This window comes from Phyllostomus hastatus, unplaced genomic scaffold (assembly GCF_019186645.2).
Source record: "Phyllostomus hastatus isolate PE091 unplaced genomic scaffold, TTU_PhHast_1.1 phas_contig_62, whole genome shotgun sequence".
Classification (NCBI taxonomy): domain Eukaryota; kingdom Metazoa; phylum Chordata; class Mammalia; order Chiroptera; family Phyllostomidae; genus Phyllostomus; species Phyllostomus hastatus.
Window position 1 is genome coordinate 17,943,131 of NW_025333921.1, and position 23,018 is coordinate 17,966,148.

Here is a 23,018-nt window from a genome sequence, read left to right on the forward strand (position 1 = left end):
ATTAGGTGGTTGGTTTTGTGTTGAGTTGTAAGAGTTTCCCTATTTTGTATTGACATGATTTATCATTCTGTCTCTCCTGAATTCCTAAGAAGCATACAGTAGATCTTCTATATTTTTACTATCTAATATGGTAGGCACTAGCCACATGTAACCATTGAAATGTAAACTGTAGTCAATTAAATAAAATTAAAAATTCAATTCTTTAGTGGCACTAGCCACATTTAAACTTGTCAATTGCCATGTGGCTAGTGGTTACCATATTGGACAGCACCGACTGAACATTCTTTTTTTTTAATATATTTTATTGATTATGCTATTATAGTTGTCCCATTTTTCCCCCTTTATTCCTCTCCACCCTGCACACCCCCTCCCACTCACATTCCCCCCCCCTAAAGCGGGGAACTAAAGTTCATGTACGTGGGTCATACTTATAAGTTCTTTGGCTTCTACATTTCCACTACTATTCTTAACCTCCCCCTATTTTCTACCTACCATTTATGCTACTTATTCTCTATACCTTTTCTCCCTCTCTCCCCCTCCTACTTCCCTGTTGATAATGCTGCATGTGATCTCCATTTCTGTGACTTTGTTCCTGTTCCAGTTGTTTGCTTAGTTTGCTTTTGTTTTTGTTTGAGGTATGATGGTTAATAACTGAGTTTGTTGTCATTTTACTGTTCATATTTTTTATCTTCTTTTTCTTAGATAAATTCCTTTAACATTTCATAGAATAAGAGCTTGGTGATGATGAACTCCTTTAACTTGACCTTATCTGAAAAGCACTTTATCTGCCCTTCATTCTAAGTGAAAGCTTTGCTGGATGGAGCAATCTTGGATGTAGGTCCTTGCCTTTCATGACCTGGAATACTTCTTTCCAGCCCCTTCTTGCCTGCAAGGTCTCTTTTGAGAAATCAGCTGATAGCCTCATGGGAACTCCTTTGTAGGTAACTCTCTCCTTTTGCTGCTTCTAGCATTCTCTCCTTCGTTTTAATCTTGGCTAACGTAATTATGATGTGCCTTGGTGTGTTCTCCTTGGGTTCAACTTCTTTGGGACTCTCCAAGCTTCCTGAACTTCCTGGAAATCTATTTCCTTTGCCAGATTGGGGACGTTCTCCTTTATTATTAGTTCAAATAAGTTTTCCACTTGTTGCTCTTCCTCTTCTCCTTTTGATACCCCTATGATTCAGATGTAATGTTTAAAGATGTCCTGGAGGTTCCTAAGCCTCTCCTCATTTTTTCTGAATTCTTGTTTAATCACTCTTTTCTGGTTGAATATTTCTTCCTTCTGGTCCACACCGTTGATTTGAGTCCCAGCTTCCTTCCCATCACTATTGGTTCCTTGTATATTTTTCTTTATTTCCCTTAGCATAGCCTTCATTTTTTCATCTAATTTGTGACCAAATTCAACCAGTTCTGTGAGCATCTTGGTTACCAGTGTTTTGAACTGTGCATCTGATAGGTTGACTATCTCTTCATCACTTAGTTGTATTTTTTCTGGAACTTTGATCTGTTCTTTTATTTGGGCCATTTTTTTTCCCAGTGCACCTGTTACATAGTGAGAGGTGGAGCCTTAGGTGTTCACCAGGGCGGGGCACCCATGTTTCTGCATTATGACACTGCACATGGGGGAGGGGTCTGAAAGGGAACAATGGCACTTGCTCTGCTCTCTGCCAGTTTTCAGTCACTTTCCCCATTGTCCACCAGCAAATTGGGCCCTTCTGGTGGTGATTCCTGGATGGGTGGGCTTGTGTATGTTCTAACACCCTGTGGGTCCCTCTAATGAACTCTCCTGTGAGGCTGAAAGTTTCTCCCACTGCCACCTCAACCCCCACCAGTGTTTTTAATCAGAGGTTTGAGGCTTTATTTCCCGGCGCTGGAACCCTGGGTTGCTGTGTCTGTTTTGCTCCCCAGTTGTTCCTCCCAGTTTATCTGCACATGAATGTGGACCACCCGCTCCATCACCCGCTGCCTTGCCATGAGTCTTCTCTACCTGGTTGCCTGTCTCCACCCCTCCTGCCAGTCTGGATGAATATGTCTTCTTTAGCTCCTTGGTTGTTAGACTTCTATACAATTCGATTTTCTATTAATTCTGATTGTTTTTTATTTTTAAATTGTTGTTGTCCTTCTTTTGGTTGTACGAGGAAGCACAATGAGTCTACCTACGCCTCCACCTTAGCCAGAAGTCCTCCTGACTGAACATGCTTATCGCAGAAAGTTCTATTAAACAACACTGTTCTAGATCTACTTCTACATCTCTTTTTTCTTTATTTCTCTTTTTATAATCTTCATTCTGAAAGATGTCCTTGACTTTATCACTAAGACCTTTAATTGGTCTTTAACCATGCCCATTACATTATTGATCTCTAATATTTAATTTTAAATCTTATTTGGCAATTAGCCTTATAAATGTCAATATTTCTTTTGTCCTCCTATTGCTACCTTTCCATAGCATCATATTATTATTTTGATTTTAGCCTGTCAAAGCCAGGCAGGTCCACTCTAGCTTCATGGAGATGGAAGAAAATGTGTGGAGCCATGGGGATGTTTGACATACCTTTATTCATGGGTGGGTGAGCCATGTACACTGCAAGCTATATGTGTATAGTGAGAAGCCCCTACTTGCTTAAGTACTAGAGGTGAACAAAACCAGCAAAATGCCAGAACATTACATAACATAACGTAATTCAGCACATTGAGCCCACTTCATGTTATGGGAACACTTTATCAGACCCAATCTCAAGGCTATGTGAACACTAGTTATCAGGCCCCTCCAAGGCTATGGCAACACAGCTTCCCTTAGTTACCCAGACACCTGGGTGAGGAAGCCAGACTGCTCCCACTTACCCTGCATAGATGCAGTTTGATCTTGATGATCTCCAAGGACATTAATTCACTTTAAATTTTTTAGTAAGTCCTCAGTTCCCTGAATGAACTTTGTTTCCTCCGGGGTTGATTGTCCTATTTGTTCATCTTTGTTCTTCTCTTCCATGCTGTCCAAATTCATTGGTTTCCTGATATCTAGTGACTCTTAATTGTCCATTTATATTTTTTAAATGCAAAAGTAAGTTGATATATGGCAGCCTATTATCTGCGGTTTCCTTTTCCAAGGTTTCAATTCCCTATGTCAACTGTCATCCCTGAATATTAATGGGAAATTCCAAAACTAAACAATTCCTAAGTTTTAAATTGCACACAATTATGAGTTGAATGAAAAATATCTTCTGCTATCCAACTCCATCCTGCCCGGACGAATCATCCCTTTGTCCACTGTAGTCACACCAAATCTGATGCCCTCCCATTGGTCACTCTATAGCCCTCTCAGTTACTAGATTAACTACTGTGGTGTCACAGTACTTGTGTTCAAGTAACTTATTTGATTGTTATAATTGTTCTATTTTATTATTAGTTATTATTGTTAATCTCTTATTGTGGCCAATTTAAAAGTTAAACTTTAGGCATCATAGGCATGTATATATAGGAAAAAACAGTACATATGGGGTTTGTTACTCTCTCTGCTTTCAGGAATGCAGTGGGGTCTTAGAATGTGTCACCTGAGAATTAGGGGGGACTACTGTATAGCTTATTTTTATTCTTTTAAGAATTGAAGTTACGCCCTGGCTGGTGTAGCTCAGAGGATTGAGCACAGGCCTGTGAACCAAGGGGCCGCTGGTTTGATTCCCAGTCAGGTCACATGCCTGGGTTGCGGGCTGGGTCCCCAGTTGAGGGCACACAAGAGGCAGCCATACGTTTCTCCCTCTCTTTCTTCTTCCCTTCCACTTTTTCTAAAAATAAATAAAATCTTAAAAAAAAAAGAATTGAAGTTACATTTACACAGCTGGTCTCCTTCCTTAATTGCAGGATTGGTGGAACAGTCAGATAAGCTACCACAATTGCTGAAAAAAAGGCTTTACTCTAGAAGTGTTTTCAATCATGGGTGGGCTACATTTCTTTCTTCTTCTTTTCCATTTATACTGCAAATTTACATAATTGTCTTGGGCCTAATCTGATTCTTGGGCCTAAGAGTCCCTTTCAGACAGATTTTCTGATTTGATTAGAGGGTGGTAATCATGGCTTTGTGCTAGGGCTAAACACTGAGGCAGCTGCTCTATATATAGAGAGGGGAGATGAGGACTGGCTCAGTTTTTCTGGGGAAGACCTATAATTAGTCACTCCACCTCCATTCTGCTCCCTGCCCTTGCTGACTCCTTGAAGCTCTTTGAGAAAAAGCAACTCTAACTTATATTTCAGTCTCTGCTTTGTTTAGGATCCTCAATTCATAGTAATTAATTACCATTGGTCTATAATGTTCTATTATTATTATTACTATTATTATTTATTTTGGTCTTCATGTACCATCTCAACTCCAGTTCTTTTTAATAGGATGAATGTATTTTTGCTTCATGTATGTTTGTATTTTAACATAAATAGTACAAAAAGATTTGTTTCTTTTTCTGCCAACGTTGTGTTTTAAATACATATTCATGATATTCCATGGATATTTAATTAATGCTTTACAATATAACCTGGTATTCTATTATAATCCTCCACTATATTTACTTATTTATTCTCTTGTGATGAATGTCTAGATTACTTCCAACTCTTTTCAAATTCCCACAAACACTTCATAAATATTTCTATTTCCCCATATATTTCAATCTTGCTATTTCTCTACTTTCTAATTTTGCCCACCTGGTGGACATGGAGTAATATTTTATTGCTGTTTTAATTATTGTTTCTTAAGCATCTCTATTTACATATTAAGAATTTGGATATACCCTTTGCAGATCGCTTATTATCTTAATCAGAATATACTAAATTATGCTGCTGTAACAAACAATCAAAACATCTTGTTGGCTTAAAGGAAGAGATGTTTATTTCTTATTCCTGCTACATGTTCACAGTGAGTCATCAGAGGAGCTCTGGTTCTCAGCCGCTCAGAGACCCAGGATGATGGAGCAGCCATCATCTTGGACATTACCCATCATCATTATTCCAGAGGAAAAGAGAATATGGTGAATCGTGCTTTGGCTCTGTAGCTTTCACATGGAAATAACACAAATTGTTTCCATTCACATTTCATTGTCATAGTTTGTTATATATAACTTCAAAAGTATAGGAAAGTACAATCCGTTTGTCCAGAAAGAGGAGAATTGGAAATAGTTGGTGAACAGCACTAATGATAACCATTATCTGTCCTTCTGGTTAGTAAATACTTAGGGGGGTTTTCCCCTCATAAAAGAAATATACTCCCTCCTTACCTAAGGGAGTTGTCTAAACATTTATAGGTGAGAAAAAATTTTCCTTCTACTCTTCTAGGTTCTCCGCTGGGGCTCCTGTAACAAAAGACAGAATAAATTAACAGGAGGAAAACCAAAAGAAGGTTATTAGGATATATATTTATATATACATGAAGAAATTTAGGGAAGAGTAACTAAAAAGTATGGCTTAGCATCTATAACAAAGAACAATAATTTGGTACAGAAATGACAAAAGAAAGCATTTTTCAGGCTTCCAAGGGTGGCAAACAGTGGAAAGGTAAACATACAGGACATCAATGGTATGTAAAAGCTAGTTTGTAAAATTTGTGTAGATTCCTCTGGTGATTCTACACTAATAGGGTCTAAAGCAGGGTGTTAAACTCATTTTCACCAGGGTCACCTCAGCCTCGCAGCTGCCTTCAAAGGACTGAATGTAATTTTAGGACTGTATAAATGTAACTACTCCTTCACAGTCAAGTGAGAGCTCAGCTGCCGCCAGGTAGAAACAAGGTGGAGGGCCAGATTCGGCCCACAAGCCTTGTGTTTGCCACCTGTGGTCTAAAGTTACCTCTGGAAGTTAATTTTATCCCTCCTCATGGAGAAGGAGAAGGGACAACTTTGAAAATTTATGTCCTGCTTTTAGGCAAACAGGAGGAGGGTTTGAAGTTTTCTTATACTTACAGAGGAACCTCAGTTCTTGTGCTTACCATATTCTGGAAAATTATTAGAGAAGCTATTTGTTTGAAAACCATATCTCCATTGTTTGTCACCCGAGAGATGTGTGACTAATCCTACAGGTGTCAGCATGGAAGGGTTGTCAAGTTGAGAATTGAGAATTGGAGTGTGGTTCGATATCAGGGAAATTTTTTTTTTCTTTCCGTGAACAACTTGGTTGTCAACTGAATTCTTTGAGTAGCTTTATGGTCAAGAACCAAGGTTGACTGTACTTCTCAACTGTCTTCAGCTACAAACAGTTTTTATGCCAAAGTGATTTAGTTTGGGGACACATTCTGATTTTCTACATATTCCACACAGTCATCCCTATCTTCTACCCCTGGGATGCATATGTTCCTTGTTTGGCCCTGATTTTATGCCCTGGGAGTAGCTACCTTGTCCTTTGTTCTTCTTAACACCTGGCTCTACCTTCTGGACAATTTGTTCCTCTTTGGCCTTGTCTGACGTGGCCATGAGCACATTTCCTGCCCATTGATTGTCAGGGTCCCTAGAGTCATTTTAAGGCTCAAAGGATTACAGATTGTTAATGTTCACACTCATAATTTCTTTGGAAATACAAAGTTCTTTTAACTTAGTGGCCTTCATATTTATTTGATTCCACTCAGTTCCATATGGCAGAGCCCATGCAAAATTACTTTCTAGATGTACTACTCGGATTTGTTATATTTTTTTCTCATCCCATGTCCCACCCCTTCCTTTTCACTTGATTGCAGGTAGAGTATTATACTTATCAGGCTTTTGTAGAAAAGCTGCACATTTAGTCTCTCTTTCCAGAGCTATTTTGTCAAATTAAAAGGAATTACTGAATATGGAAGTAATTCATATTTAGTTGGGCTCTCATCTGGAGACATCTTTATCCATTCAAATCAATGTTTTTAAATCAATGGATGAAATGACAATAAACTTGACTTAGTCATTGTCAAAATGCTGAGATTTAAATTGGCCTTTATCCTTCCTAGTCCTTCTCATTTTTCTTTTTACATGTTAGGGTTAAGAAGGAGTTACTACTTCCAACTCTGCAAAATCCTAATTTTCTAATCACTCTCAATTTTCTTCTATTCCTGCTTGGAAATGTGCCAGTTATTTTCTGAGCTTATTTCAAATGTAGTCAACAGAAACTAATGCTTACTACTATCTTCCTTTCCTCTAGGGTTAAATATTTATTTGGCATAAGGTCTACTTTCCAAGTTATTACAGGCAAAATTTGGCCACTAAAAAACAGGAATCATTATCTTTCCAACATCTGCTCATTGTTTCCTTGTCACCCGGTGACCAGCTCCTAAGCCATTGTCACATATTTTAGATGTAGGACCTCCACTTCAGGATATCAGCCAGTATCAGCCAGGATAGACTAAATTATGCTAGGGTGACAGATAACCATAAAATCTTAATGGCTTAAAACCACAAAGGAATGTTTCTGAGTCACTGCAAGTCATCATGGTCTACAGTTATTATAGAGCCAGGTTAATGAAGTGGCCACCACCTCTAACATTGCTGTCCCCAAACCAAAAGGAAAGAAAATGTGGTAACTGCATGATGGCTCTTAAGCTTCTGCTTAGAAGTGTCACTCTCACTGAAATTTCATTGACAAAGTGAGTTATATGCCCTTCCCTAACTTCAAGGAGGTAGGAAAGTATAATCTTTTCATGATCTGAGGAGAACCAGAAATATTTGGTGAATGGGATTAATGATTATCTCATATAATTTCACCATTTTCATTGTGGTTCCTGTTATTCTCTTGTTGGTTGTTGAGTTACTGGTAGTGGCTAGAAGATATCACTCCTTCATCAGTTTTTTTTTTCTTTTAAAACAAAGCTATGGCCCTGGCTGGCATAGCTCAGTGGATTGAGCGTGGGCTGAGAACCAAAGTGTCGCAGGTTTGATTCCCAGTCAGGGTACATGCCTGGGTTGCAGGCCATAACCCCCAGCAACTGCACATTGATGTTTCTCTCTATCTCTCTTTCTCCCTCCCTTCCCTCTCTAGAAAAAAAAGAAAAAGAGCCCTGGCTGGTGTAGCTCAGTGGATTGAGCGCGGGCTGGGAACCAAAGTGTCCCAGGTTTGATTCCCAGCCAGGGTACATGCCTGGGTTGCAGGCCATAACCCCCAGCAACCGCACATTGATGTTTCTCTCTCTCTCTCTCTCTCTATCTCCCTCCCTTCCCTCTCTAAAAATAAATAAAAATTAAAAAAAAAACAAAACACATTTCCTTTAAAAAAGAAAAAGAAAAAGAATGGTCATCTTTCTAAAAAAACAACAAACAAAAACAAAGCTATATTTTATTTTATTTATTTTATTTTTAAAATATATTTTATTGATTATGCTATTACAGTTGTCCCATTTTCCCCCTTCACTCCCCTCTCCCCTGCCCACCCCCTCCCACCTACATTCCCCGCTTTAGTTCATGTCCATGTGTCGTAAGTTCTTTTGCTTCTACATTTCCCACCCCATTCCTGCCCTCCCCCTATTTTCTACCTATTGTCTATGCTACTTATTCTCTATATCTTTTCCCCCTCTCTCCTCCTCCCATTTCCCTGTTGCTAACCCTCCATGTGATCTCCACTTCCGTGGTTCCGCTCCTGTTCTCTTTGTTTGCTTAGTTTGCTTTTGTTTTAGGTGTGCTTGTTACTAACTGTGAGTTTGATGTCTTTTTTTACTGTTCGTATTTTTTATCTTCTTTTTGTTAGATAAGTCCCTTTAACATTTCATATAATAAGGGCTTGGTGATGATGAACTCCTTAACTTGACCTTATCTGAGAAGCACTTTATCTGCCCTTCCATTCTAAATGAAAGCTTTGCTGGATAGAGCAATCTTGGATGTAGGTCCTTGCCTTTCATGACTTGGAATATTTCTTTCCAGCCCCTTCTTGCCTATAAGGTCTCTTTTGAGAAATCAGCTGACATTCTGATGGGAACTCCTTTGTAGGTAACTGTCTCCTTATCTCTTGCTCCTTCTAGAATTCTCTTCTTCATTTTTTTAAAAGATTTTATTTATTTATTTTTAGAGAGGGAAGGGAGGGAGGGAGAGAGAGAGAGAGAGAGAGAGAGAAACATCAATATGCAGTTGCTGGGGGTTATGGCCTGCAACCCAGGCATGTACCCTGGCTGGGAATCGAACCTCCGACACTTTGGTTCGCAGCCCGCGCTCAATCCCCTGAGCTACGCCAGCCAGGGCATTTTTTTTGAATTCTTGTTTCTTCATTCTTTTCTGTTTGGTTGTTTCTTTCCTCCTTCTGGTCCCTTCCATTGATTTGAAACCCAGTTTTCTTTCCATCACTATTGGTTCCGTGTGCATTTTTCTTCATTTATTGTAGTCTGCATTCGTTCATCTAATTTATGACCGAAGTCCACCAATTCTGTGAGCATCCTGATCACCAGTGCTTTGAACTGTGCATCTGATAAGTTGGCTATTTGTTGGTCGCTTAAAAAAATTGGCTCTGGGGCTTTTAACTCTGTTTGAGCCATCTTTTTAATTTTATTTTATTGTTTTCCTTTGGTCTGTTCGCACCTGGTACCTATGAGGGGCGGAGCCTTAGGTGTTCACCAGGGTGGGGCACCTCAGTCGCTGGGTTGTGACGTTGTATGTGGGGGCAGGGTCCGAGAGGGAACAATGGCACCTACTCTGCTCCAACCAGGACTCCAGTCCCCCTTGCCGCTTCCCACAAGCAAATTGATCCCCTCTGGTGCTGAGTCCCGGGTGGGTGGGCTTGTGCACTCTCTTGGACTCTGTGGGTTTCTCCAAGGAGCCTCCTGAGAGGCTGAGAGAATCTCCCGCCCTCAACTCCCACAGGTGTTTTCAGTCGGTGCCTTCAGGCTTTGTTTCCCGGCGCTGGGTCCCTGGATTGCATGGTCTGTGTTGCGCTGCCCAATTTCGCTTAGTTTGTATGCACGAGAATGTGCAGCTGTGGACAGCCAGCTGCCTTGAGCGCCTCACTGGGTCTGCTCGTTGCCTCCCTCGCCTAGGGTCTGCCACCGATCTGTCAGCTGCCCCTGCGCCTCTAGGGTCCACCAACTGTGGTTTGCACCCTGCGTGCGTGCGTCTGCCAGCCACCGATTTTTCCTGCCGGTACCTCTTGACTCCTCTCCATAGGCCTCCGATTCCGCCCCTCCTTATTGGACTGGATGTATGGTATTCAGACTTCCGTTGGGTTCATTTCTCTCTGTTCTGGTTGGTTTTTGTTTGTAAATTCTTGTTGTCCTTAGTTTTGGTTGCACGAGGAGGTACAGTGTGACCACCTATGCCTCCATCTTGGATCCTCTCCCTTCACAGTTTTAAACATTGAAAATATCTTCTCTCCACCACTCATCTGTTAACTTTGTCTATGGTGGCCTTCACTGAGTAGCAATCTTTTATATTGATGTAGATCAAATACCAATTTTTCCAGATTAATGTGTTTTTTGTTTTGTTTGTTTGCATTTGGGGTCATCTTGTTCAAAACTCACTTCCCATCCCAAGGTCACAAAATGTGATCATATACTTTCTTCTGTTAACTCCACATTACATTTTCGACATTTAGGCTTTAAAAAACCTAGAGTTCACATTTTTAATGGTATGCAGTAAAGATCTTTCACTTTAATCCTTAAAATGAACCAATATTCTCAATATTGACAATTACAAAATTCATTATTTCTCTACTGGTTTATGATTCCAACTTTGTCATATTTCAGATTCATGACATTTGTTTCTGCCTCGTTGACCTGTCTAATTCAGTTCCAGTTCTGCTGTTTTTTGTACTATGGATTTTTTATTACAATTTACATTTAATATTATTTTGTATTAGTTTCAGGTGTACAGCGTTGTGTTTGGACAATCATATACTTTACAAAGTGTTCCCCCCAACATTTAAGTACCATCTGGCACCAAACATGGTTATCACAATATGATAGACTATATTCTCTATGCTGTACTTAATACCCTGTGACTATTTTGTGACTACCAATTTAGTGTTGTGCTTTGTAGAATGCATTAATATGAATTAGGGGGAATCTTTGTTCTTCAAAGTTGTCTAAATTATCTGTGAACTTTTATTCTTTCCTATAAATTTTCCTATAAATTCTTTCCAAATCAATTTAAGTTTCTAAATTTTCCAATATAAATTCTAAATAGAATTGATTATTATAAATTAATTTGAAAAGTAATTTACATCTTTTTGATGTTCAAATTCCCTATTCTTTCACATGGTGTATCTCTCCATATATTCAGGTCTTCATTATTAACTTTTATTAGAGTTTTAAAGTTTTTCTTGAACATTCTTTGATAGGTTAATTTTTTGTTGCTATTGTGAATAGCAACTGAGTTTATATTACATTTTTTAGTTGATAAAACCTGATGTAGAAGAATGCTACTATGTTAAAATTTTATTAGTATTGTGACAAGTCTTAATAATTCTAAAAAATTGATATTCTGCTGAGTTTTCTATGCATATGATCACCTGTATCATATGAAAATAATGACATCTTCATCTTTCTTTCCAAATCCTACATCTCATTTTTCACTGTTTTTTAAAAGATTTTATATACTTATTTTTTAGAGAGAAGGGAAGGGAGAGAAATATCATGGTGTGGTTGCCTCTCATGTGCTCCTCTACCGGGGGCCTGGCCTGCAACCCAGGCATGTGCCCTGACTGGGAATTGAACCAACAACACTCTGGTTCACAGGCCGCAGCACTTAATCCACAGAGCCACACCAGCCAGGGCTCATTTTTCACTTTTTAATTGTACTATTTTTGCCCAAGTGGAATAGTGATGGAAATATTGTTTATTCCCAACTTGTTCGTGATTCTGAATGATGTGCACTTCTGGCAAGCAGTGTTTTCTTTTTTCTTTTTTATTGAGGGGTAAATTACATTGATCAGTGAAAATCAAAGATCAGTTTTGCTGGACACAGAACATTTCTTTCACCTCAGAAAGCCATCCTGTGCTCCTTCCCAGTAAATCTCCCCATCCAGAAGCAACGACTATTCTAAATTTCATTACATGTTAATTCTGCCCATTCTAGAATTTCATATAAATGGAATTAATAACAGCATATACTTTTATGTGTCTGGTTTCTTTTAGCTGTAAAATATTTTTGAGATTCTTCCATGTTGTCACCTGTGTTGGAAGCTTGTTATTTTTTATTGCTTTGGCTGTTGATGGGCATCTGGGCTGTTTTATTTCTTAATTTTAATTATATTTGATTGATTATGCTATTACAGTTCTCCCAATTTTTCCCTCTTTGCCCCCCTCCTAGCAACCCCACTCCCTCAGGCAATCCTCACACCATTGTTCATATCCATGGGTCATGCACATAAGTTCTTTGGCTACTCCACTTCCTATGCTGTACTTTACATCCCCATGGCTATTCTATAACTACCTACTTGTACTTCTTAATCCCCTCACCTCTTCACCCATTCCCCCATAACCCTCACCTATCTGGTAACCATCAAAACACTCTCCATACCCATGATTCTGTCTCTGTTCTTGTATGCTTAGTTTGTTTTTTAGATTCAATTCTTGATAGATATATATTTATTGTCATTTTACTGTTCATGGTTTTGATTTTCTTAAATAAGTCCCCGTAACATTTCATGTAATAATGGTTTGATGATGATAAACTCCTTTAGTTTTTTCTTGTCTGGGAAGCTCTTTATCTACCCTTTGATCCTAAATGACAGCTTTGCTGGATAGACCAATCTTGGCTGTAGGTCCCTGCTTTTCATGACTTAGAATATTTCTTGACAATCCCTTTTGGCCTGCAAAGTTTCTTTTGAGAAATCAGCTGATAGTCTTATGGGAACTCCCCCATATATAACTAACTTCTTTTCTCTTGCTGCTTTTAAGATTTTCTCTTTATTTTTTAAAAGTATTTTTATTGATTATGCTATTACAGTTTTCCCAAATTCCCCCCTTTAGCCCCCTCCACCCTGCCTCCCCAACCCTCCAGCATGCCCCCCACCTTAGTTCATGTCCATGGGTTGTACATATGTTATTTGAATAATCCTCTATTTCCTATACCATTTTTATCTTTCCCCATCTATTTTATGCCTACTAATTATGCTTCTTCTTCCCTGTATCTTTTCCCCCTATTTCTCCCTACCCCCTCCCCACTGAACTCTCTCTGTGTGATGTCCATTTCTCTGATTCTGTTCCTGTTCTGGCTGTTTGCTTAGTTTTTGTTTTCATTGTTTTTCTTTTCTTTTATGTTCATTTGTTGATAGTTGTGAGTTTGTTGTCATTTTATTGTTCATATTTTTGAGCTTCTTTTTTCTTAGACAAGTCCCTTTAACATTTCATATAGTAAGGGCTTGGTGATGATGAACTCCTTTAACTTGACCTTATCTGAGAAGCACTTTATCTGCCCTTCCATTCTAAATGAAAGTTTTGCTGGATAGAGTAATCTTGGATGTAGGTCCTTGCCTTCCATGACTTCAAATACTTCTTTCCAGCCCCTTCTTGCCTATAAGGTTTCTTTGCAGAAATCAGCAGATAGCCTTATGGGAATTCCTTTGTTGGTAATGGTCTCTTTATCTCTTGCTGCTCTTAGGATTTTCTCTTTGTCTTTAACCTTGGGTAACTTAATGATGATGTTCCTTGGTGTGTTCCTCTTTGGGTCCAAATTCTTTGAAACGCTGGGCTTTCTGGACTTCCTAGAAGTCTATTTCCTTTGCCAGATTGGGGAAGTTTTCCTTCATTATTTGTTCAAATAAGTTTTCAATTTCTTGCCGTTGCTCTTCTCCTTCTGGCACACCTAGAATTCAGATATTGGAATGTTTCAGGTTGTCCAGAGAATCCTCAGCCTCTGTTCATTTTTTTTATTCTTGTTTCTTCATTCTAATCCAGTTGGATGTTTATTTATTCCTTTTGTTCCAGATTGTTGCTTTGAATCCTGGTTTCCTTCTTGTCACTGTCAGTTCCCTGGATATTTTGCTTTATTTCATTTTGGGTATCTTTCATTTGTTCTTTCATTTTTTGACCAAGTTCAATCAGTTCTGTGAGCATTTTGATTACTAGGGCTTTAAATTCTCCATCAGATAGGTTGGCAATGTCCTCATTACTTAGTTCTGAGGTTTTGGTGTTCTTTCATTTGGGCCATATTTCTTTGTGTTGGAGCACCTGATAAGTTGTAAGGGGCAGGGCCTTAGGTATTCACCCGAGCAGGGCAACCCTCTTTGCTGTGTTGCCTGTGGGGGAGGGGCCAGAGAGGGCCAATGCGGCTTGCCTGCTGTCTCTTATTGCACTTTCTAACAGACTGTTGAGTCAGACTGGAAGTATCTCTCACCACAGCAACCCCAGCCGTAGCCCACAGTCAGCTCTGAATCTCAGTTTTCCCCTCAAGTCAGTCCCTCCCATGCAGTTCCGCTGAGCTCAGCAATCAGCTCTGACCCTCAGCCTCCTTGCAGCAATTTTTCTGAGTTGCCAATCCTGCGGGATCAGCCTTACTGGTCTGGTTGTTCTGGTTGATTTTTTCTTTAATTCCTTGGTTATCGGAGTTCCATGCAGTTTGATTTTCTGGTGATTCTGTTTGTTTATTGATTTTAGATTGGTTATTACCCTCCTTTTGGTTGTGAGAAGAAGCAAAGGGTTTCTACCTACACCTCCATCTTGGCCAGAACTCCAGATTCTCTCTTTATTTTTAACACTTGGCATTTTAATCATGATGTGTTTTGGAGTGGGCCTCTTTGCAACCATCTTGTTTGGGATTCTCTGTGCTTCTTAGAATTGCATGTCTATTTCCTTCACCAAATTAGGGAAATTTTCTTTCATTATTTTTTCAAGTAAATTTCCAACTTCTTGCTCTTCCTCTTCTCCTTCTGGTACATTTATCATGTGAATGTTAAACCTCTTGAAGTTGTCCCAGAGGCTGCTTACACCATCCTCATTCTTTTGGATTCTTTTTTTTTTCCTGTTGTTCTGATTAAAAAAAAATTTTTTTGCTTCCTTATGTTGAAGTCATTGATCTGATTCTTGGCTTCATCCACTCTACTGTTGTTTCCCTGAAAATTGTTCTTTATTTCAATTTATCCTTTTATCCTTTGTTTCTGACTGTATCTTTTTTATTCTATTTACGTCCTCACTAAGTTCCTTAAGCATCCTTATAACCAGTGTCTTAAACTCTACATCTTATAGATTGCTTCTCTCCATTTTGTTTAGCTGTTTTTCTGGAGTTCAGATCTATTCTTTCAATTGGATCATGTGTCTTGGTCTCCTCATTTTGGCAGTCTCCCTGTTATTTGTTTCTATGTATTAGGTAGAGCTGCTTTGACTCTGTGCCTTGGTAGTGTGGCCTAATATAGTAGGTGTCCTGTGGGGTCCAGTGGCACACCCTCTCCTATTACCCAGGCTGGGTACTTGAGGTGCATCCTTCATGTGGGCTGAGAACACCTTCCTCTTATAATTACAATTTGATTGTTGTGGGCAGGTCAATGGGAGGGATTTACCTGGGCCAGTCAGCTGCAAGGACTGGCTGTGACCACTGACAACCAACCTGCACTCTACTCTCTATGGAGTATCAGCTATGTAGGGTCAATGTGATGGTGCTTTGGCATATTCTGTAGCTGTCCACTGAGTGTGCAGGCTCTGAGATTTCCTGGGTGGTGCAGGCCAAGGTCAGCCCCCACCTGTGTTTTTCCTGGGGTCACCCTGCCTGAGCTATAAAGCTATCTGAGATGGTTGTTACTTGTGCTGTGCTTGGAGATTTCCATGAGAAGCCAAGCTATGATTATATGAAGGTTGCTGCAGCCACTTAGCAAGAAGTATGGGATCTGGAGGCTCACTGAGTCTGGCTGTTGCTTGTTTGAGAGGATTTAGAAAGTTGTGAAGCATGACCCAAGACAAGCAATTCATATAGAAAAGCAGCTTGGACCCATAAGTTAGGGGGGATGGAGTCACTGAGGATCTCAGGGGCCAGTCAAACAGTATTAGCCAGGTTGATGGAGTCTCAGATATGGCACCCCCTACCGGCTCTGTGGTTCAGTGGTTCAGTGGTTCAGTGGTTCAGTGTGGAGAGGGTTCAGAAAACGTACAATGGCCTCTGCCCACTTTTCTATCCCCCAGCTCTCATCTTGATGACAGACACCTAATTTCCTCCCTGTGTGCCACTGGTGCCTTTCAAGCTGCCACACTGGTGCTGGAACTTAGAGGGAGTGAGTCTGAATAAGTCCATATGTGGATTCTTTAAGAGGAACTGCTTAAAACTCCAGACGTTTCTTCCACAGTCTCAATCCCCAGTAGTTTTTGCAGCCAGAAGTTATGGTGACTTATTTCCTGGCACTGGAATGCTGGGCTGGGGGTCTGGTTTGGGGCTGGTACCCTCATTCTCAAGATATCCCTCCCAAACTTTTACCCAACCACACATGGGTATGAGACTAGCCTGTTCCATGTCTCCACCCCTCTTACCAGTTTGGAGGGATGTGGTTTCTTTAATTCTGTAGTTGTTAGACTTCCATTCAGCTCAATTTATGATGGTTTTTAGTGATGGTTGTTCTATACTTTAGCTTTAATTTTGATGTGGTTGTACAAGAAAGTGAGCCATGTTTACTTACACTGCCATCTTGACTGTAAGTTATGGACATTCTTATACAAGGTTTTTGTTGACATGTTTTTATTTTTCTGGAAGTGGCATCATTGAGTCAGAGGGTAGATGTATGTTTAACTTTTAAAGAAACTACCAGTTTTCAAGTTCTAAGATGGTGGAGGAATAAGTAGAAGCTACACTAACCTTCTCCCAGGACCAATCTGAAATTACAACATATTGTAGAGAAATCATCCTGAACCAGCTGAACACTAGCTGGAGCAAAGCCTGATAAGCAAAGACAGACAGAAGAAACCACCACAACCAGACTGGTAGGGAGTGTGGAAGAGATGCAAGAGGACTGGCTGGGCTCCCACAGGTGGCAACTGAAGTTCTGGAGGGATATTTCAGTGACTTGGTGGGAGGAGGGGTGGTTTTCCTGAGAAGTGTGGTGTCTAAACCCCAAGCTTGGTTCCCCAGCCTACAGCACCAGAGCTGAGAAAGGAACCCAGATAACAATCCAACTGTGAAAAGCAGCAGGACTTCTGACTGCCAGAGAGAGACTGCTAGAGATACAGAGAGTCTCTTAATGGACCAATGTATAAACTTTCCATTTGTACCCACTTACATAGGGCTCCAGAAGAGAGAAGGCAGAGTGGAGTAGAGATGTTTGAAGACAGCCTAGGGTTGGTGGTTCTGGGGAGAGAACTGAGGGAACAGCCACCAAGATCCCTGTGGTGGCTGGGATCATTTCTCATACTGCAGAAGCCATCTTTCTTAGGCAAAGCACTCCACTGCAAATGGCATCAGCAAGAGGGGAAGCAATAGACCTGTCCACAGGAATTGCTCTGCCCCACGCTGTGGAGCTTTGGCCAGCTGCTGATCACAACTTGATTAGTTTAACAACTGATCAGTTTAATGGATGATTAGTTTAATGACAAAGGCAGAAAATTCAAAGAAGCAGCCCAAATGGGAAGAAAAAGAAACAGACCCCAAATTAAAGAAAAAGAGAACTCTCCAGAAGAACTAGATGAAATGGAGGGGAGCAATTTATCAGATAGAGTTTAGAGTAATGATTATAAGGATACTCAACAGCATGAAAAAGGACATAGAAACCATAAAAAAAAGGACCAGACAGAAATAAGGAATGCAATATCTGAAACGAATAATTCCCTGGAAGGAATGAACTATGGATTAGATGAAGCAGAGGATTGCATCAGTGATTTGGAACTCAAGGTAGAAAAAAACACCCAGGTAGAGCAACAAAAAGAAAAAAATGATTAAAAAATTAGGAGAGCTTAAGAAACATTTTGTATAACATGAAGTGAAACAATATCTACATCATGGGAATACCAGAAGAAGAGAGAGAGCAAGGGATCAAGATGTATTCAAAGAAATAATGACCAAAAACTTCTCTAATTTGGTGAAGGAAAAAGACACACAAGTCCAGGAAGCTCACAGAGTCCCAGATAAGTTGTATCCAAAGAGGCCTACCCTGTGACATATCATAATTAAAATGACAAGGCTTAAAGATAAGGAAAGAATCCAAAAAGCAGCAAGAGAAAAGCATGTAGTTACCTACAAGGGAGCACCAATTAGATTGTCAGCTGATTACTCAACAGAACATTTCAGGTCAGCAGGGAGTGTCACGAAATATTCAAGGTGATGAAAAACAAGAACCTACAACAAAGTCTACTTTACCCAGCAAGGCTGTTACCTAAACTTGAAAAAGAAAGAGCTTCACAGACAAGAACAAGCTAAAGGAGTTTGTTAACATCAAACCAGTAATGCAACAAATGTTAAAGGGCTTGTTTAAGGAGAAGAAAAAGAAAGAAAGAAAGAAAAACACAGAGGAAAACAGTCTAATAATAATATAGCACTTCATATGTATCTATCAATAATCACCTTAAATGTAAATGGCTTAAATCTTGGATCCATTTTGCTCCAAAAAAAAAAAAAAGACATAGGGTGGCTGAATGGATAAGAAAAGAAGACCAGTATATATGCTGCCTCCAAAAGACCCATCACAGATCAAAAGATACACACAGACTAAAAGTAAAGGGATGGAAAAAGATATTTCATGCAAATGGAAAAGAAAAAAAAAGCTGGGGTAGCAGTACTTATATCCAACAAAATTGACTTTAAAAACCAAGGCTATAATAAAAGACAAAGAAGAACACTTACATAATGATAAAGGAAACAATTCAACAACTGGATATAACCCTAGGAAATATTTATGCATGCAACATAAGAGCACCTAAATATGTAAAGCAAATCTTGGTAGACATAAATGGAGAGGTGAACAGAAATACAGTCATAGTCAGGGATCTTAACATCCCATTGACTTCAATGAATATATCTTCCAGGGAGAAAATCAACAAGGACACGGTAGCCTTAAAAGACATACTAGATCAATGGATTTAATTGATATCTTCAGAGCATTTCACCACAAAGCAGCAGAATATACAGACTTTTCAAGTGCACATGGAACATTTTCTAGGATAGGCCACATATTACGATACAAAAGAAGTCTCAATAAATTCAAGAAGATGAAATCATATCAAGCATCTTCTCTGACCACATTGCTATGAAACTAGAAATCAATCACAAGAACAACACTGAAAATCATGCAAAGACATGGGAGCTAAATAACATGTTATTAAACAATGAATAGGTCAATGATGAGATCAAAGAAGAAATCAAAAGGTACCATAAACCAAATGAAAATAAGAACAAAACAGTCCAAAATCTGTGGGATTTGGGGAAAGCAATCCTAAGAGGGAAATTCATAGCATTGCAGGTTTATCTAAAAAAAAACCACAAGAAAATCCTCAAATAAACTCTCTAATTTTACACTTAACAGAACTGGAAAAGAACACTGAACAAAGCCTAAAGTGAGTAGAAGGAAGAAAATAATAAAGATCAGAGCAAAAATAAATTAGATAGAGTCTAAAAGAATGATAAAAACAGACACCTAGATCAATGGAACAGAATAGAGGGCCCAGAAGTAAAACATGCCTTTGTAGTCAATATTTGACAGAAGAAACCAGCACATATAATGGGCTAAAGATAGTTTATTCAATAAGTGGTATGGGGAATATTGGACATATACATGCAGAAAACTGAAACTAGACCACCTTCTTATACCACACAGAAGAATAAATTCAAAATGGATCCAAGATTTAACTATTAGACCCCAAACCATAAAAATCCTAGAAGAAAACATAGGCAGAAAATGTGGGACATTGCTCATAGCAGTTTTTATTGGAGATATCTCCCCAGGCAAGGAAAACAAAAGAAAAACAAATGGGACTTCATCAAACTAAAAAGTTTTTGCACAGCAAAGGAAATCATCAACAAAATAAAAAGACCACCCATGGAAGGGGAGAACATTTTTGCAGATACATCTGATAAGGGGTTAATAGCCAAAATTTATAAAGTTCTTACAAAACTCAACACCCAAAAAACAAACAACCAAATTAAAAAATGAGCAAAGGACCTGAATAGGGACTTCCAAAAGAGGCTATACAGATGGCCAATAGACATATGAAAAGATGCTCAATGTCACTAATCATCAAAGAAATGTAAGTTAAAACCTCAACAAAATATCACCTCCCACTGGTCATAATGATTATCATCAATAAATCAAAAAACAACAAGTGTGAGCCCTGGCTGGCGTAGCTCAGTGGATTGAGCGCAGGCTGGGAACCAAAGTGTCCCAGGTTCGATTCCCAGCCAGGGTAGCTTCCTGGGTTGCAGGCCATAACCCCCAGCAACTGCACATTGATGTTTCTCTCTCTCTCTCTCTCTCTCCCTCCCTCCCTCCCTTCCCTCTCTAAAAATAAATAAATAAAATCTTAAAACAAACAAACAAACAAACAAAAAGTGTGAAATGCAGACTGGTGTAGCCTCTGTGGAAAGCAGTGTGGAGATACTTAAAAAAATTAAAAATGGAATTGTTTTATGACCCAGTGGGGATAAATTCTGGGAATTTATCTGAGGAAGCCTGAAACACTAATTCAAAAGAACACAAGCATCCCTGTGTGCATCCCTGTGTTCATTGCAACATTATTTACAATCAAAATATGGAAGAAGACCAAGTGTCTATCAATAGAGGAGAGGATAAAACAACTATGGGACATTTACAGAATGAAATACTACTCAACCACAAAAAAGAAAATTTACTTTTTGTGACAGTATGGATAGACCTGGAGAACATTATACTAAGTGAAAGAAGCCAGTCACAGAAAGACAAATACATATTATTTCACTCATACATGGAATCTAATGAAGAAACTGAATTAACAAGAACAATGGGGACAGACTCATAGGTAGAGTCCAGGATGACAGCTAGTTGGGGGGTTGTTAGGGAGTGGAGGGATTGAAGGAAAAGGGAAAAAAGGGAAAAGGACTCATGGACATGGACAAGGGAAAAGGACACATGGACATAGACAACAGTATGGTAATTGCTGGGGGTGAGTGGGATATAAGGGGACAAAATGGTAATGGGGAAAAATACAATAAAGATTTAAAAAAGAAACTACCAGTTTTCTAAAGTGATTATTTCATTTTGCAATCCCACCAGCAGTATATGAGAATTCCAGTTGCTCCACACCTGCATTATTTAGTATTGTAAAAACTTTTTCATTGTAGGCATTCCATCAGGTCTATAGTACTATCTTATTTTCATTTTAATTGACATTTCCCTGATGCCTAATGACTTTGAGTACTTTTTTTCTTCTTTAAGTTTTTATTGTATTTTTCCATTACCATCAGGTAAATTGAAGAAGAAATAAAAAAACTCCCAGCACACAAAAGCCCTGAACTGGACAGCTTCACAGGAGAATTTTACCAAACATTCTAGGAAGAGCTAACTCCTATCCTTCTCAAACTATTTCAGAAAATTAAAAAAGAGGGAAGACCCCATACTCTTTTTATGAGGCCAGTATTATCCAAAATAGCAGGATACAAAGTCAACATTCAGAAATCAAAGCATTTTTTGTACACCAACTATGAAATAACAGAAACAGAAACTAGGAAAAACCCCATTTACTACAGCAAAAAGAAAAATAAAGTACCTAGGAATAAAGTTAACAAGGAGGTAAAAGACCTGCACTTGGAAAACTGCAGAACACTGAAAGAAATTAAGGAAGATACAAAAAATGGAAGCATATTCTGTGTTCATGGGTTGGAAGAATTATCATTAAAATGTCTATACTACCCAGAGCAATTTATAAATTCAATGCAATCTCTATTAAAAAAATAATGACACATTTCACAGATTTAGAATGAATATTTCAAAAATTCATATGGAACCAAAAACGACCGTGAAGCCTGAGATCTTGGGAAAGAGGGACAAAGTGAATAGAATCACAATACTTGATATCAAACTGTACCACAAGGCCACTGTAATTGAAACAGTTTGGTACTGGCATAAGAATGGACACATAGATCAATGGAACAGAATAGAGAGCCCAGAAATAAACCCAAGTCTCTATGGTCAATTAATATTTGACAAAGGGGGCAGGAGCATAAAATGGAGTAAAAATGGCCTCTTCAATAAATGGTGCTGGGCGATCTGAACAGGTACATATGAAAAAATGAAACTAGACCACCAACTTACACCATACATCATAATAAACTCAAAATGGATAAGAGATTTAAACATAAGCTGCAACACCATAAAAGTCCTAGAGGAAAATATAAGTAGTATAATTTCAGATATCCCATGCAGCAATATTTTCACCAATACATCCACTATGACAACAGACAGAAAAAAAAGAATAAACAAATGGGAATATATCAAATTAAAAAGCTTCTGCATGGCTAAAGGAACCATCACCAAAATGAAAAGGGAACTAACTGTATGGGAAAACACTTGCCAACAATACCTCAGACAAGGGTTTGATCTCCAAAATATATAAAGAACCCATATGACTCAATGCCAAGAAGACAATCCAATTAAAAAATGGGCAAAGGACCTGAACAGACACTTTTCCAAGGAGGACATAGAGAGCCAATAGGTGTATGAAAGGATGATCAACATCATTAGCCATCAGAGAGAGGCAAATTAAAACCATAATGAGATACCACTTTGTACCAGTCAGAACGGACATCATAAATCAACAAACAAGTGCCTGAGAGGATGTGGAGAAAAGGGAACCCTAGTGTACTGTTGGTGGGAACGCAGACTGGTGCAGCTAACTGTGGAAAACAGCATGGAATTTCAAAAAACTAAAAATGGAACTGTCTTTTGACCCAGTGATTTCACTGCTGGGATTATACCCTAAGAATCCTGAAACACCAATTTGAAAGCACCTGTGCACCCCTATATTCATAGCAGTGCTTTTTACAATAGCCAAGTTTGGAAACAGCCTAAGTGCCCATCAGTAGATGACTGAATCAATAAACTATGGTACATTTACACAATAGAATACTACGCAACAGAAGGAAAGAAGGAACTCCTAACATTTGTTACAGCATGGATGGAATTGGAGAGTATTATGCTAAGTGAAATAAGCCAGCCACTGAAAGACA